This window comes from Phodopus roborovskii, unplaced genomic scaffold (genome assembly GCF_943737965.1).
Source record: "Phodopus roborovskii unplaced genomic scaffold, PHOROB, whole genome shotgun sequence".
NCBI lineage: Eukaryota > Metazoa > Chordata > Mammalia > Rodentia > Cricetidae > Phodopus > Phodopus roborovskii.
In genome coordinates, this window is record NW_026126407.1 from 50301780 (window position 1) to 50317352 (window position 15573).

Below are 15573 nucleotides of genomic sequence, written 5' to 3' on the forward strand. Positions count from 1 at the left end.
CTGGCAGGACAAGTAAAACTCCAGCAACAGGGTTTTGTGCTTTAAAGGCACAAAACACTGGACAGACACCAATTCTGATCAATTTTTTTTTTGTGTTTTACAAAGCATGGTATTACAGCTTAAATTGTTATTGGTTGGTTAAAAAAAATGTTTTTCTTGACACAGGTCTCTCATATTCCCAGCCTGGGATGCATACAACAGCTGTTTTTAAAAACATTTTTTTTAAATTTATATTACAAACAATCTTGTTTTATATGTCATTCCAGTTCCCTCTTCCTCTCCTCCTTCCCTGCCCTCCACTGCCCTCCTATTTCATCCCCTTTCTGCTCCTCAGGGAGGGTAAGGCCTTCCATGGGATGTCTTCAAAGTCTGCCATTTGGAGCAGGGCCTAGGCCCTCCCCCATGTGTCTGGGCTGAGAGAGTATCCCTCTATGTAAAATTGACTCCCAAAGTCCCATTTGTACACGAAGGATAAATACTACCAAAGGCCCCATAGACTGCCCAGTCCTCCTAACTGACACCCACATTCAGGGAATTTGGGTCGGTCCTGTGCTGGTTTCCCCCTTGTTCAGGTCAGCTGTTTCTGAGGGTTTCTCAGCCTGGTCTTGACCCCTTTGCTATATACAACAGCTTTTATGTTTTATGTGGCATACATTCTTTTAAATTCTGGAGAGTGAAACTGGAGATCTTGGTTCATACTAAATATGTGCACTACTAGTCAACTACATGGTTAAATTTGAACTAATATTGTCCACATAGCCATTACAATTTAGATAATTTGGGGTGATAATTCCTCATTATTCAGATCCTTGTCTTCATAAATACAAAAAATTCAATATTCATACATTTAAAGAAATGTAAGTTTATTTTTTTTCAAACCAGTATATAAGTTGGCATTGATATGAAGAATTATGTGTTTGATTAAAAACAATGTCAATTAATAGTATGTTTGCATCATATAATTACAACTGTCTTTGCATAAACTAATTAGTAGAACCAGAAGTTGCAGGCATATTGGAAGTATCCTTAGTATTATGAGGCCTGTTTTTCAAAAACCTACCAATTCTCTTAGGGATTTTACTCTTGAATTCTTTCTTGGCTATATTTTGTTGCATCTCTTTTAGTGTGAAATGAAATCTTTGACACTTAGGTGTTGTTAAAGGGTAGTTCAAACCGTCTTTCACAATTGATAACTCACCAGTCTGCTTTTCAGCTCCCCTGTTTTAGACAGCTTCCTTTGTTATCTAGCCTTATGTCTTAGGGAAACAACCTTTTTCTTTATCACCTATGTTTAACCATACCCTGTCATATCCAGCTTCTTTCTTACTCTGCACTCTTCTCAAGAATTTCCCTAAAATCTCCATTTTATAATCCTTGAAGGTCAAGACAGGTTCTTTTTTTATAAAGGTTTTCTCATGCATTTGCTAATGTTATTTGTGTTACTTCACCCCAACTTTTTGCCCAGTTAGAAATTGCACTTTTGTGGCTGGAGAGAAAGCTCAGCAGGTAAGAGCACTAGCTGCTCTTCCAGAAGACACAGGTTCAGTTCCCAGCACCCACATGGTAGCTAGTAAATAACTGTTGATAACTCCAAGATCTGACACCTTCACACAGACATACATGCAGGCAAAACTCTGATGCATATAAAATAAAAATAAATTCAAAGAGAGCCACAAAACCAAAAAAAAGTTTAAAAAGCGCACTTTTCACATTTTAAATCTTAATCTTAGAAATCCCATTTTCTCTTTTAAACTGTTCATCTTCACTTTCTCAAAAAATTGCAAGCCTCTCTTCAAACTGTTTCCATCCATAAAGTCACTTGCAGTTCAAGATCACACCTTGATTCACTGGGTAAATCAAAATTAAGTATTGGGGGCAAGATCATGCATTTTATTCCTCCATCCCCATCAACTAATGGTTCAGCAGGGAGGTGAACTGGAGAACTGCCCAGAAGTGACAATGTCCTGAGTCTTCATGAAGTGTTAAAACATTTAGTTGAAAATGCTGGACCTCTGGAACAAAAATTTTGAAAGAACCACTCTGAAAACCATTCTCTCATGAACCAAACATCTTTACTAGGTTTATATATCACAGACAATGGACCTGTGTCCTCTTTTACACTTTTGGGTACCTTAGCTCTTCCAATAATGACTGACTTTAGTTTATAAGATCCATCTGCATTTGCAGATGAGGGCAGACAACCATTCTTTGTTTTCCTCCCTGGTAGGCAGCTATGCCTGGGTGTTCTCTGGCATTGACTTCCAAAGGAGGACAGTCTCATCCTCAATGTACACCTGGGCTAGTTTTCCTCTTTCATCATCACAGACAATTTTTGTCAAAATGGCTCTGTGCGTTTTGACGCTGAACCTAGGACATATCCCATGCTTTTTGGTTCCTTCTGTAGAATATTCCTTTTGTACACTGTAAAGATGTTTTGCTCTCATTGTTTTAATTAGGAGCCAAGTGGCCTATAGCCAGCAGAAAGAGGTTAGGCAGGAGAACCAGACCAAGAAGCTGCTGGGAAGAAAGAGGGTAAAATTGGTAGCCAGAAGGGGAGGAAGCAGGAGATGAACATGCCATGCAGGAAAAGGTACCGCCACATGGTGGAACATGGACAAGAAATATGAGGCCGAGCAGTGGTAGTGCACGCCTTTAATCCCAGCACTCTGGAGGCAGAGGCAGACAGATCTCTGTGAGTTTGAAGCCAGCCCGGGCTACAGAGCTAGTTCCAGGACAGGCTCCAAAATAATACAGAGAAATCCTGTCTCAAAAAACAAAAACAAACCAAACAAAAAAAGAAACACAAGTTACACAAGGGCATTTGCTCAACTATGTTCATAGCAGCATTATTTGTAACAGCAAGAACCTGGAAACAACCTAAATACCCCTCAACTGACGAATGGATAAAGAAAACGTGGTACATTTACACAATGGCGTATTACTCAGTGGTTAAAAAAAAAAAAAAAAGACATTTTGAAATTTGCAGGCAAATGGGTGGATCTAGAAAAAACCATCCTGAGTGAGGTAACACAGACCCAGAAAGGCAAACATGGTATAATGTGGACATAAGGGAAAGGATAACCAGGCTACAATCCACAGCCCCAGAGAAGCTAGGTAAAAAGGAGGACCCTAAGAGGCACACACAAGGAGGGCCCCGAGTAGGGGGAAATAGTTAAGATCTCCTGGGTAAACTGGGAGGGGAATAAAAGGGAGGAAATGGAGATGGGAACATGAGGGATCGAGATGCCCAAGATGGAGGGACTGAGAGGGAGAACAATGAAAGATATATCATGGTAGAAGGATATTATGGGGTTATGGAGAAACCTGGTGCTAGGGAAACTCCTAGAAATCCACAAGGGTTACTGACCCCAGCTAAGACTCCTACAATAGTGGAGAGGATGCCTGAACTGGCCTTCCCCTGTAATTAGATTAGTGACCAACCTAACTCCAATCATAGAACCTACGTGTACCTCTCCCAGGTACATGAACTGGCTGTTTGAATCCCATTACCTATGGTGGGATACCTTGCCCAGCCTAACTAGAGGGGAGGGGCTTGGGCCTGCTTCAACTTGGTATCCCAGACCTTGTTGACTTCCCAAGGGAGACCTTATCCATTCTGAGGAGTAGATGGGGGAAGGTGGGAAGAGGGATAAGGGCAAGGAGAATGGATTGAGATGTAAAAATAATAAATAAAAAAGAGTTCATTTAAATTGAAAGCCAGTTAGTAACAAACCTATCAGCCAAGCATGTATAATTAATATAAAATATCTGTGTGATTATTGGTGGGGAGCTGGTGGCCCCAACGAAAAACCCACTCTGCCCACAGGTCCCCAATTGTACATCTATTTCAAAATCTAAAGAGCCAACCCATACAGGCCTTAAAGTCTGTTTGTCCAAGCACGGCAGATCTTTCTGCAGCAGCCTGCAGCCCCACACCTTTAACAGGGATACCAGACAAGCACTTCTATTGGTACCACATGTAAACTGCATCATCTACATCACCATATTTGCCTCCTATCATCCTCTTTCTCTTTTCAATCCCTACTAATGGCATATCCTGTTTCAGCACAAAATCCAAGATAAATGTTTGCTCTTTTTAATGTCGTAAAATGTTGGTGTACTGATACCAAATTTATCCACCACACTTTCAAGATGTAGCCCAGATTCAGTCCTACTTAGAACCTTTGTTTTCTCCTCCCAATTCTGTGTAGCATATTTCCCTCTCCTAATTATTCTGAATTTGACTACAGACAACAAAAAGGAAAAATGGGAAACAGCCTTAGAAAACAGAGGGAAAGATTTGTTTTGAACAAGAAATCAAAACTCACAAAGGCCTTTTGCAGAAGAAAAGTAATGTCTAAATTGCAAGCTAGAGAGGTAAGGACCTGCTCAAAGCTGCCATTGTCCAAGAACTGTCTGGTTCTAACTATTGCAAGGCAGAGGAAGTCAGTCTTTGGAGCTCTGTGCTTATTCCCCCAGTCAGGAATAACAGGGATACCTGCATGTTTTCCCTAACTCAACACAGGGAAAGTGACAAAGCAAAGAAGGAAGCGACCAAGAGGCAGGCATTCCCACAAGAACGGATGAGGATGGGATGCAATGCTTGAGAAAAGTGTGGGAGACTCAGAGACAATGATGGAGTTATTGTGTTTAGCAGAGCTGCAGTGTCATTCTACCTCTTCCAAAACCTGATCTTACCTCACTGTTAGAAAAGATAATGGTGAGCTGGGCAGTGGTGGTGCACGCCTTTAATCCCAGCACTCTGGAGGCAGAAGCAGGCAGATTTCTGTGAGTTCGAGACCAGCCTGATCTACAAGAGCTAGTTCCAGGACAGTTTCCAAAGCTACACAAAGAAACCCTGTCTCCGAAAAAATAAATAAAAAGGTGTTTGTGTTGCTCTAAACAGCATTTTCCGAGCAAGCTTATCTATTTAGTGAGACTACAAACCTGAGGATCCTGGCACTGGAAATCTGAAGAGCAGGAACTTGGTTGGAAATAGTGTGGAATCCTTTAAGTGAAGACAGGTTAGTAGTTGTACACATGACTGTAATCTAACTTTCCTTTCAGTCAAGATAGCTGTGTTTCCAAAGCAACCTGTAAAAGGCACTTAGCATTTACTGGCACTTTTCCATTCTCAGATCCTCTTCCTTGAGTATTCCAGATATATTTTCATGAAATGGATTCATATTTGGGATCTCATCTAATATTCAAAATTGTGCAATTCTTACATAGAATCTATAAGGCTTGCAAAATATTTTACTAGAATTAAATAAAAAAATCTGCCCTTTTATTTGTTTTTCTGAATTTACTGAATTTCTGAATTTACTGAATTTTCTGAATTTCAGGGTACTACATGACATGTTTTATATTTCAGAGTTTAATTTTTCTTCAGTGTAAATTTTACTTAAACCAAGATTCAACTGCCTGAAGAATTCAAACATTGGTGTTTCTGATCAACTTATCTCATAAGTTCTTTTTTAATTATATAAACTTTATTGTTAAAAATTTACAAACAAATAATACCCCACACCAAAATTAACCAGACCCTAAGCCTATACAACTCAAGGAACTTCTTGATGATCCCCTTTAAGTTCTTCAGAAGGAAAATTCTTCTATAGCTCTGTGGAGGTTTGAAAGAAAATGGACCTCAAAGGGAGTGGAGAGGAGAAAGGGGGCACCAGGAAGTAGAACGGAGCTAAGTCCCATGTGCAGGGAGAGAAAATAAACATTAGGAAGTGGAATAAAGGGATTGGTGACCCCAGGGCAAGATCCTACCCAGCCAAAATTCCAATTAGTGAAAGAGAATTAAAGAAATGCTTAGAGCCAGTTGTGGTGGTGGTATATGCCTTTAATCTCAGCACTAGGAAGGCAGAGGCTGGTGGATCTCTGAGTTTAAGGTCAGCCTTGTCTACAGAGCAAGTTCCAGAACCATCAAGCTTAGGAAGTAAAGGAAACCATGGAAAAAAGAAAATTGGTGAAGGTGTAATTGAACAAGGGGCCATGTTCTAGACCCAGCAAGCAGCATTGGTCATGTGGTTCTGGAGTTAAGGATAGAAGAAAGGGGCTATGGAATTTGTCTCAGCCACTAAGGAAAGCCTCTGAGGCCAGGGCTGTGTCAGGGGTGTCCCTAAATGGAGGCCTAGTAGAGGGGCCATTGCATGAAGCTGTGAAAGTGAAGCCTGAATTGCCAGGGTCTTGGTTACCTGCTGAGGAAAGCTGCTAACAGGGAATGGAACCAGCTCAAGAGAGAAGTGTGCTGCATTCAACAAAGCTGAAAGGAATTGGAGATCTGACGACATCAGTTTTGACATCAGTCATGGAGATGCAGAGTTTAAAGTTTGCCCAGCTGGGTTTTGGTCTTGCTTTGTTCTATTTCCTGACTATGCTCCCTTCCCTACATTTTGGAATGGTAATGTATATTCTGTACCATTATATGCTGGAAGTATGTGATCTGGTTTTTGATTTTGATTTTTACAAGGGATTACAGTTAAGAGACTGCATGGATCTCAGAAGAGACTTGGAACTTCAGACTTTTAAATATTGTTAAGACTGTTACATACTATGGGACTTTTGAAGTTGGATTGAATGCATTTTTGTGTTATCATATGGCTACAAGCCTTTGAGGGCCAGGGAGTGTAATGTGGTGGTTTGAAAGAAAATGGCCCCCAAAGCCAGTGGCACTATTAGGAGGTGTGGCCTTATTGGACTAGGTGTGGCCTTATTGGAGAAAGTGTGTCACTGTGGAGGTGGGCTTTGAGGTCTCATATATGCTCAAGCCATGTCCAGTGATACAGACCACTTCCTGTGGCCTGCAAGTGAAGATGCTCCTCTTCCAGTACCATGTCTGCCAGCATGCTACCATGTTGCACTGGGAGGATAATGGGTTAAAGCTATGAAAATGAAAGCCATCCCAATCAAATGTTTTTCCTTTGTAAGAGTTGCCATGCTTGTGGTGTCTCTTCACAGCAATAGAAACCCTAAGACAAGTTCTGTGCCTTCAACATTCCTTTTCAGGTTCTCCAGATGATGCTGAGAGCCACTAAAGGTCTTCTGAAATGCCTGATTTAGATGTCATGGTTTTCATTCCAGATACACAACTTCATGGGATGCACAACTATCACTATAATCCATTCTAGGTGCTATAGAAAAAAAAATGACAGAAAAATAAGGAAAATGATTAGTAACTCAGTTATTTCTCCTTTAGGTCAGTCTGACTGTCCCATTTATGTCCTTAACTACATGAAATCCTTCATTTGTCACATCTACAGACTCAGGAGAGGCCATCATTGGTCTTACTCTAACTCTGCGCTGTGGAGCATTACGGTGATCATACAAGAATGATGGTATGGAGCTCTTTAGTAGGTAAGGGTAAAGCTCCCCCTTCCTTTTGAGATAGGGTTTCACTGTGCAGTTGAGGCTGGTCCTGAACACATGACAGCCACCTTGCCTCAACTATCCAGATGTTGTGATTACAAGTATGAACCACCATGTCCAGCTTACAAAACAACTTTTTTTTTTAAATCCCAGCTTTCTAGAGGCAGAGACAGGCAGATCTCCCTGAGTTTGAGGCCAGCCTGCTTTACACAGTGAGTTCCAGGACAGCCAGGGCTGCATAATGAGAACCTGTCATAAAAAGAAAGAAATAAGGAAAAGTAATTATAGTTGGAACAATTAAGTAACATCTATTATAAACAGGAAGAGAAAAAAGAGCACTTGTTAGCCAATAGCAGTACCAATAACTCTGGACAGTCTGCATGTGATCCAATATGAATTCTGTGGGTCTTTCAGAATTAACTCAAGGTGTTTGCTTTCACTGTTTCCCAGCTGCACATAAGTTACTTTTAAAGCAGAGCCCAAACAAGGGAAGGTGAGTTCAAAAGGTGCAACTTTTGTAGCCCCACAGGAAGGATAAGCAACTATGACACCAGACTTTATGCCAGGAAAACTATCATTGGTCTTATTTGCCATTTGTGCCCTGCTTTGCTTCTTCCCCACAGGTCCCTTTAACCAGAATTCCCCTTATGTTATCACTAAGGCTTATTAGAGATATCTAAGCACAATACTGGGAGCATTTCATTCATTCAGTTAATAGTGTTTTTTAAAACTTGTTTGGTTTTTTGGTTTGTTTGAGACAGGATTTCTCTTTGTAGTCCTGGCTGTCCTGGGACTTACTCTGTAGACCAGACTGGCCTCAAACTCAGAGATCCACCTTCCTCTGCCCCACTGAGTGCTGGGATAGAGGGTGTGTGCCACCACTGCCTGGCTTAATGGTTTTAATTAGATGCTCAACACTGGACAAAGCAACCTGCATCTTAATACTAAAGGCTTTACTGTCCACTGGTTCTGAGATTAGCATTAAGAAAGTAAGTTGCAAATAGATTGAGATTCTAAGGAGAGTGTTTTTTGTCTGTTTAATTGTAATGTTTAAAAAAGGATCAGGAGCTATGTCTCAGAGTCATATAACGCCCTATCCCAGAGCAAAAAGGAAACAGCATCTCATTTCATTCTCAGCTTCAGCTCACCTCCAGAAAAACGTCCCTAGAAAGCTCACAAGCAAAACAAAACCTTATTTCCTTTCTTTTTTTTCCAGTTTTCCTAATTTCTTTTTTTATTAGTTTTTTTTTACATTCCAACCCCAGTTCCCATTCCCTCCTCTCCTCCTGTTCCCCCTTCCCATCTGCTCCACAGAGAGGGTAGGACCAAGGCACCTCTCCCCCCCAACACTCCTGTGTCTAGGTTGAGCAAGGTGTCTCTCCATATAGAATGGGCTCCACTAAGTCAGTTTGTGCATTAGTGTTATTTCCTTTCTTAAATGCAATTTTCTCTTCCCATTCTAGACTCCAAAATAAGAATCGCATAATTTTTTAAAAATTCATAAACTCCTTCTTCCTTTCAATGTAGTCCATCCAGCTCAAGGAAAGCATACTCCAAGTCTTACAAACTCCTAAGTTTTCTTTATGGTTGGCATGTGTCCTGAGTCTGCTGCCTATGATAATTCCCGAAACCCCAAATCAGCTTTTTCCTTTGAGTTCTCAACAGGGTTATTTATGCCTTTTTATTGCCTTGTGTTCTCCATAGGAGTGAACTGGGCAATTCCTTTAACTACACTGTTGAAGTACAGGCTTATTGGACATTGATCTGGCTACATACAATTCATTTAATAAGTAATCCCTTTACTGGTATACAAACATTTGGAGATCAACAAGAATCCAAAGCATATGACAGGTACACATTTAGGGATAACTTCTCTTGCGCAGTTGACTATACTTAGGGATTGCTAGAGAACACGAAGACAATGTTTTCACCTTCAGGGAAGTACGATGATGGAAAACTGCAGACCTTATGACAACAGGAAGCCTCAGTCACCCTTGCCTGCCATGGAATCCATGCAAGGTTCCCTTCAAGCTTTATTATAACAGTAGGTGTTAACCAATTTGGAGCAGGAATGGAAAAAGAGAGAACAGGCCGGAGGTGCTTGCTTATAAAGGGAAAGATTAGAACGAGTCTCAGCAGTTGGGGCGGTTGAAACTGGAGTCATGGAGCTGCCCTTGTTCCCAGCTTCTCTCTGTCTCAGCTCCACCTGGTTTCTGCATGCAGAGTCCTTATGCAGTCACCGAACACATGCAGGACACAGCCATACAACCTTTGACAGATCCCAGGGTGAGGGAAGGTCGCCCAGAGAAGAGTGATCCCAGGGCAGGAAGAGAGCCAAGGATTAGAGAGGCCCCTGACCAAGAGAGGTTCCCTAAGGAAAAGGCCCAGGCCCAGGAGAGGGCTGGAGCAGAGTGACAGGCGGGTGCTAAGGAGCGGGACAGGAGAAGGAGAGGAATTGGGAGCAGGAACAGGTCCAGGTTACCCAAGACCCAGGGAGAGGGAGAAGCCAGGATATCAACAACCTCCACTGATAAATGTGTGGCTTTGAGCAAATCACTTATTAGGTCTCAGTTTCTTTGTCAAGGAAAATATGAAAAATCTATTTAACAGATTAAATCCTATCTACAAAAAAATGTAAATAAATAAAATTCAAAACAAAAACTAACAGTTGACTCGGTAGGCATTCAAAACCCTCACAGTCCCAAAGGAAGGTTGGAAGGGCTCCCTTGGCACAGCTGGAGCATGAAGAAGGGTCCAGGCAGTGAGCACAGCATACAGAGGGGCAGGCACCATACCACGGGATGACCCCAGACACTATCAGTTCAAATATCTGCTGGGATGGCCGGGAGGCGAAAGGGCAATGTCTTACTGTCCATCCGCACTATATGGCCACTCTAGGCTCCCGCAGGCCCGGAAAGTAGGGGGCGTTAACCCCCAGGATGCTCGCACAAGCACAGACTCATAAGCGCAGGCTTCACTCCTTGGTGAAAGGGCCAGGGGAGACAAACCGAAACCTCGAAACCTTGAAAACATTTTTGCTCTCCATAGAGCGCGCGCTCTAACTCACTCGAAGAAAGGGAGACAACTGTCTCCGGGAAGCCGAGCGAGCACGGTGGTGTGCTGTGCTGCACTGACACCTCCCTCCTCCGCCCCCACCCCACCCCATCCCCGCCGCTCAGTTCGCTCGGTTCTCACGCTGCCTCCGGCTGGTTTTCGTGAAAAGCTGTGCAACTGAGGGTGGTGGCCCGCTGGCGAGCAAGCCAGAAGCAGCTTCCCATGCAGGGCTCTCGAAGATAACCAGGATGCTGACTCTCTGGCCGCCTCTGCTAAGAGTGTAAGCCGGTACTGGGAGGCAGCTGACCCTAGGCTGCTGCGTTTTTACCCGTGGAGGAAGTGTCTGAAGCGAGGCAGTGGTCAAGCCCGGAAGCCCAGCGTTGGCATCCTCTTGCAGGGGAAACTAAGGGCCCAGGCCTTTGATCTCATGGACCTGCATCTTCACCTACACCTGCAATGGGCCGACGTGGGGACCGCAGGGCAGCATCCACCGTGACCCTAGAGAAACATCCCTGCCTTCCCTGATGCTTTTATGCCTGGCCACTGTTAGCATGAGAAAACTGGCCAGTGTAGTCTGAGAAGTAGCTTATGCTGATGCAAAGGCAGGAATGGCTCGCGCCTCCAGAACCACAGTGGACAACAAGAAACTGACCATTTATTTGAATGCTTGTGGCATGTTGGGCAACATTTCAGTTTACCTCAAGGAAAGAAAGCCCACTAAACCTCACTTACAGGTCTAAATAGCGCTCGAAGAAATATGTAAAATCAGTAAAATGACACCTTAATCATCAGCTCTGATCTCTCTTGCTTTCTCTCTTTTTCTTCCACCGAACATCCCCATCTGACAATGTCTCACTGTGTAGCTCTGGCTGGCCTGGATTCGATTCCCAGCATCCACAAAGCGGCTCGCAATCATCTATAACTGGTTCCACTGGGATCTGACACCCTCTGTGGGCACCACGTACGCAAGCGATAGAGACATACATGGAAGCAAAATACCCATAGACACAGAAAAGAAACCAAATCTCATAATTAAATTGTTTTGTTGTTTTTTTTAAGATTTGCCTATACAAGTGTGTGTATGCCACCTGCGTGCCAGTGAGGTTAGAAGACGGCATCAGATCCCCTAGAATTGGATTCACAGACAGTTGTGAGCTACTCTGTGACTGGTAACTCTGGGCCCTTCTGCTATCGCCGCAAGTGCTCTTAACTGCTGAACCATCTCTTTAATTCATAGTTGTTTACATTAAAAGGGGGGGAGCAAGTCAGAACCTTTTCTGTTTTCTTCTGTTAAGTAGCAAATCTTCAGATCATCATGACTTTTTATTGACGTGTGCTTCCCTTACCCTCACCATCCTGTCTTAGGTGCCTTCAGGAAGAAGATTCTTTCATTGAGTTTTATGCCAGACCAGCTTGTGCTTCCGCTGTCAAGGGTGTCACCTGTATAGCGTCCAGCATAGGAGCACATCTGGTAAAAGAGCAGAATGGTGATGGTGAAACTGGAAGTGGTTGAGTATCTGGACCCTCGGATCAAAGCTTTATGGTATCCCAAGGAGCCTGACACAAAGAGGGTCAAAGTATAAAATCCGTTCCACAAAAAGGCAGCCCTAAACCTAAGAGCTTTGGCTGGCAATTCTAGAACTTTAGTTTTCACAAAGCAGCTGGCCTCCCCGAGGCTGTCAGCCAGCTTCGAGAATTATGCCATCTGTGGCTAATACCAGAGATCCAATCGAAAGAGCAAATTCTGGAACTGCTTGTGTCAGAACAGTTTCTGACCATTCTGCCGAGGGAGGTACAGTCTCAGGTGGAGAAACAGGGTCTGCAGAGCATGGAAGAGACCGTGACCCTGGCTGAGCTCCTGCAGAGGACCCTGAGCAAGTGAGGGACCGGGTGAGAAGAAACATTGCTGTCATGTACCATGAAATGAGACGAAATGGAAATCATGGGGATAGGGAAAGTTAGTTTAAATTATAGGTTAAATCACTTCTGTTGTTCTTTAGGGCACTTAAGGTAGAATCTGAAGTATAAGCATATAGGAAAAGTCAATCTACTGTTTTAGAGATAGTGAAGGACGGAACACACTTTAGGAAAAAGTTGCATTTTGTCTTTGGAGCTATGGTGAATGAAGAGTAATGGTGTTGTCTAAGAAGATAGAAAGCAAATTTTCTTTTTCAGTGCTAGAGATTGCAGCTAGGGTGGAACTAGGCCCTTGGGTTTGCTGGGCAAGAGTTCTGCCAGGAGTGTGTGTGTGTGTGTGTGTGTGTGTGTGTGTGTGTGTGTGTGCGCGTGCGTGCATGTGCACACACATCATGTGTGTTCTAGCACCCAGCTGTTCTTGTTGAGATCAGATATCAACTTCAGATGTCTTCCTCTATTGCTTTCCATCAGAGTCCCTCACTGATCTTTACTGAACCTGGAGCTCCCCATGTTTCTCCAGACTGGCTAGCCAGTGAGCCTTCCACCATCCTTCATTAGACTATAGGCAAGAGCTGCCTGGCTGTTATGGATGTGCTGGGTATGGAACTCAGGTTCTCAGGCTTGCACAACATACACGCCACTAAATGAGCTACCTGTCCTACTTTTAAATTTGCAATTATTTTTATTAATTAAATCTTTGACAATTTCTTATAATACATTCTGATTATCCTCATCCCCAAACCTCTCACTCTGTCAACTCTCCCTAAAACTCTCTTTCCCACATTCATGTCTTCTTGTTTCGAACCCTGTTAAGTGAAATCAGGGCTGTGTGTGTAGACATGGAGTTGGGACTATATACTGGGACCTTCAGAGTTGATACAGGAGTTCACTGTATAGTCCACATATCCCTTGAATGTGTAATTCCCATGCCAAGCCTTTCAAGTTACTGGGATTGTAGGACTGTGCCACCATACTAAACAGAACCTAAATTCTTACAATAAAAGGCAGTGAAGGGGAGGAGGAATATACAAACTAAAAGACTGTCTTAGTTATGATTTCTATTGCTGTGATGAGAAACCATGACTATAAGCAAATTGAAGAGGAAAGGGTTTATTTTGCTTACATTTATTTTCACATCATAGTCCATCACAAAGGGAAGCTTGGGCAGGAACCTGGAGGCAGGAACTGATGCAGAAGCTATGGAGGAGTGTTGCTTACTGGCTTGCTCTCCATGACTTGCTCAGTCTGCTTTCTTATACCGTCCAGGACCACCAGCCCAAGGAAGGCATCACCCTCCTACATAGTTATCAATCAAGGAAGTGCACTACAGGCTTGTCCATAGGCCAGACTGGTGAAGGTATTTTATCAATAGAGACTCTCCCTTCCAAAATGATTCTAGTTTGTGTCAACTTGACATAGGTCTAGCCAGCACAAAGACTTAAAGATGAAAGGAGAGAAAGAGCAGTAAAGAAAAGCAGAAATCATACAACTAGGTGAAGACTGCATAGGAAAAGAAAAACTAGAAGAAAAGGCTAATGGTGCTGGAAAGAAGACAAGTCCCAACGGCTATGAGAGGAAAGGGAGCGCTAGTGTTCTCTTCCCTTCCCGGGGTTTAGTCCCCTGCTTTGCTGCCCAGAGCTACAGTATTTCTATGGGCAGGTGATAGACATCTGCTAGCCTGAGGTCTATTATGAAGAATAAAGAATGTGTTAAAATAATTGGCACGTGCATTAGCAACATTCTCTTTTTTATTCTCTATTCTATCTGCATTCTTGGAATAGCTTATCCTACACTAAAGAAAACATGGCCAACAGGAGAAATTTTATTTAGTTCCTTAGTTTTTGGAGAAAATTAAACATACTATGGAGAGAAGGCCCTCATACAATCCTTCCTTTAGGATTTCTCCACAGTTAATTTTCTTTTTTCTTTTTTCTTTTCTCTTTTTTTTTTTTTTTTTTTTTTTTTTTTTTTTTTTGAGACTTGCTCTCATTATTTACCCCTGGCTGGCCTACAACTAGCTATAAAAATGTAGACCAAGATGACATCAAACTCTGTTTCCAGAGTGTTGGGGTTAAAGGTGTGTGTCACTACACTAGGCTTCTACAGTTAATATTTAATGGAGGAGAGAGACATTTTTTTCAGTGGTATAGCCATTGGCAAGATGCCCATGTACCTGTGACTCTTAGGAAACTTGTTGGTCATTTAAAAAGACATGAAAGCCAAGAGGGACAAGAACGTGTAATGGAGAGGAACGTTGAATGTGATCAAAGTACATCATGCACATCTATTAAAATATAATAATGAAACCCACTAATAAAGACCTGTAAGAGTCTGCCAGACAAGCAGTGTGAGAACAGGTTATTGCCCAACCTCGCCAATGGCCTGAAGTAGACCATATACAGTGGTGAAGGCTGTGTTGAGAAATAGAAAAATGCCAGCTTTTTTCCATTTTAATTTCCCAGATTTCTTCACAGCTTCCCTTCTTCTCTTCCTTCTTTGCTTGTTTTGAAACATTGATGGCCAAATATTAAGGTCTTGTTATTATTTTTTTTCAGTGTCTTATGCTTACTATAGTTTGGGTGCACGTTTGTTCCTCCTCCCAACTCTACTTCTCCATCTAAATTAAATATCATATTAAGGATAGGGATTATGTCTAGGTTGCAATTCATGCCCCCAGGGAAAGATGCAATGCTCTTGGGAGAAACAGAAGGCAGCAGAGTCTGAACCACAAGGTGTGTCTTGGGATGAAGCATTGTGGAATATATACAGGATCTACCAGAACAGCTGAACAGAAGCACTTATAGACAAACAGACTCGTCACATGAGAGGGGTAAGGGACTTCAGGAAAATGTCTTTCTGAGAACCCATAGTAATTTTTGAACCAAAGTGTCATAGGCAATTTTTGATACCCAGCTCTGTGGAGCTATAGAAACAGCTGTGATGACAGGTATGATGTTTCACAGATGCTGTATCAACTGCAGTTGATTTGGCCTAGGGCAGAGAAACATCTGTATCATAGAACTCTGAAAACAACATCAGGAATTCTGTTCCTTAGAAAAGTGGAGAGGAAGGGAAGGAATGAAGCAAGGAGATTTGTGGCCACCTCATTCTCACAGAAATATTCACAAAATTCTCACAGTGTAAGGAACTGGGATCTGAATTGGCCACTAGAGACATGAAATACTCTAGGTGTTTAATGAAGGGAAATATTGTGTGTTAGTGAGGACA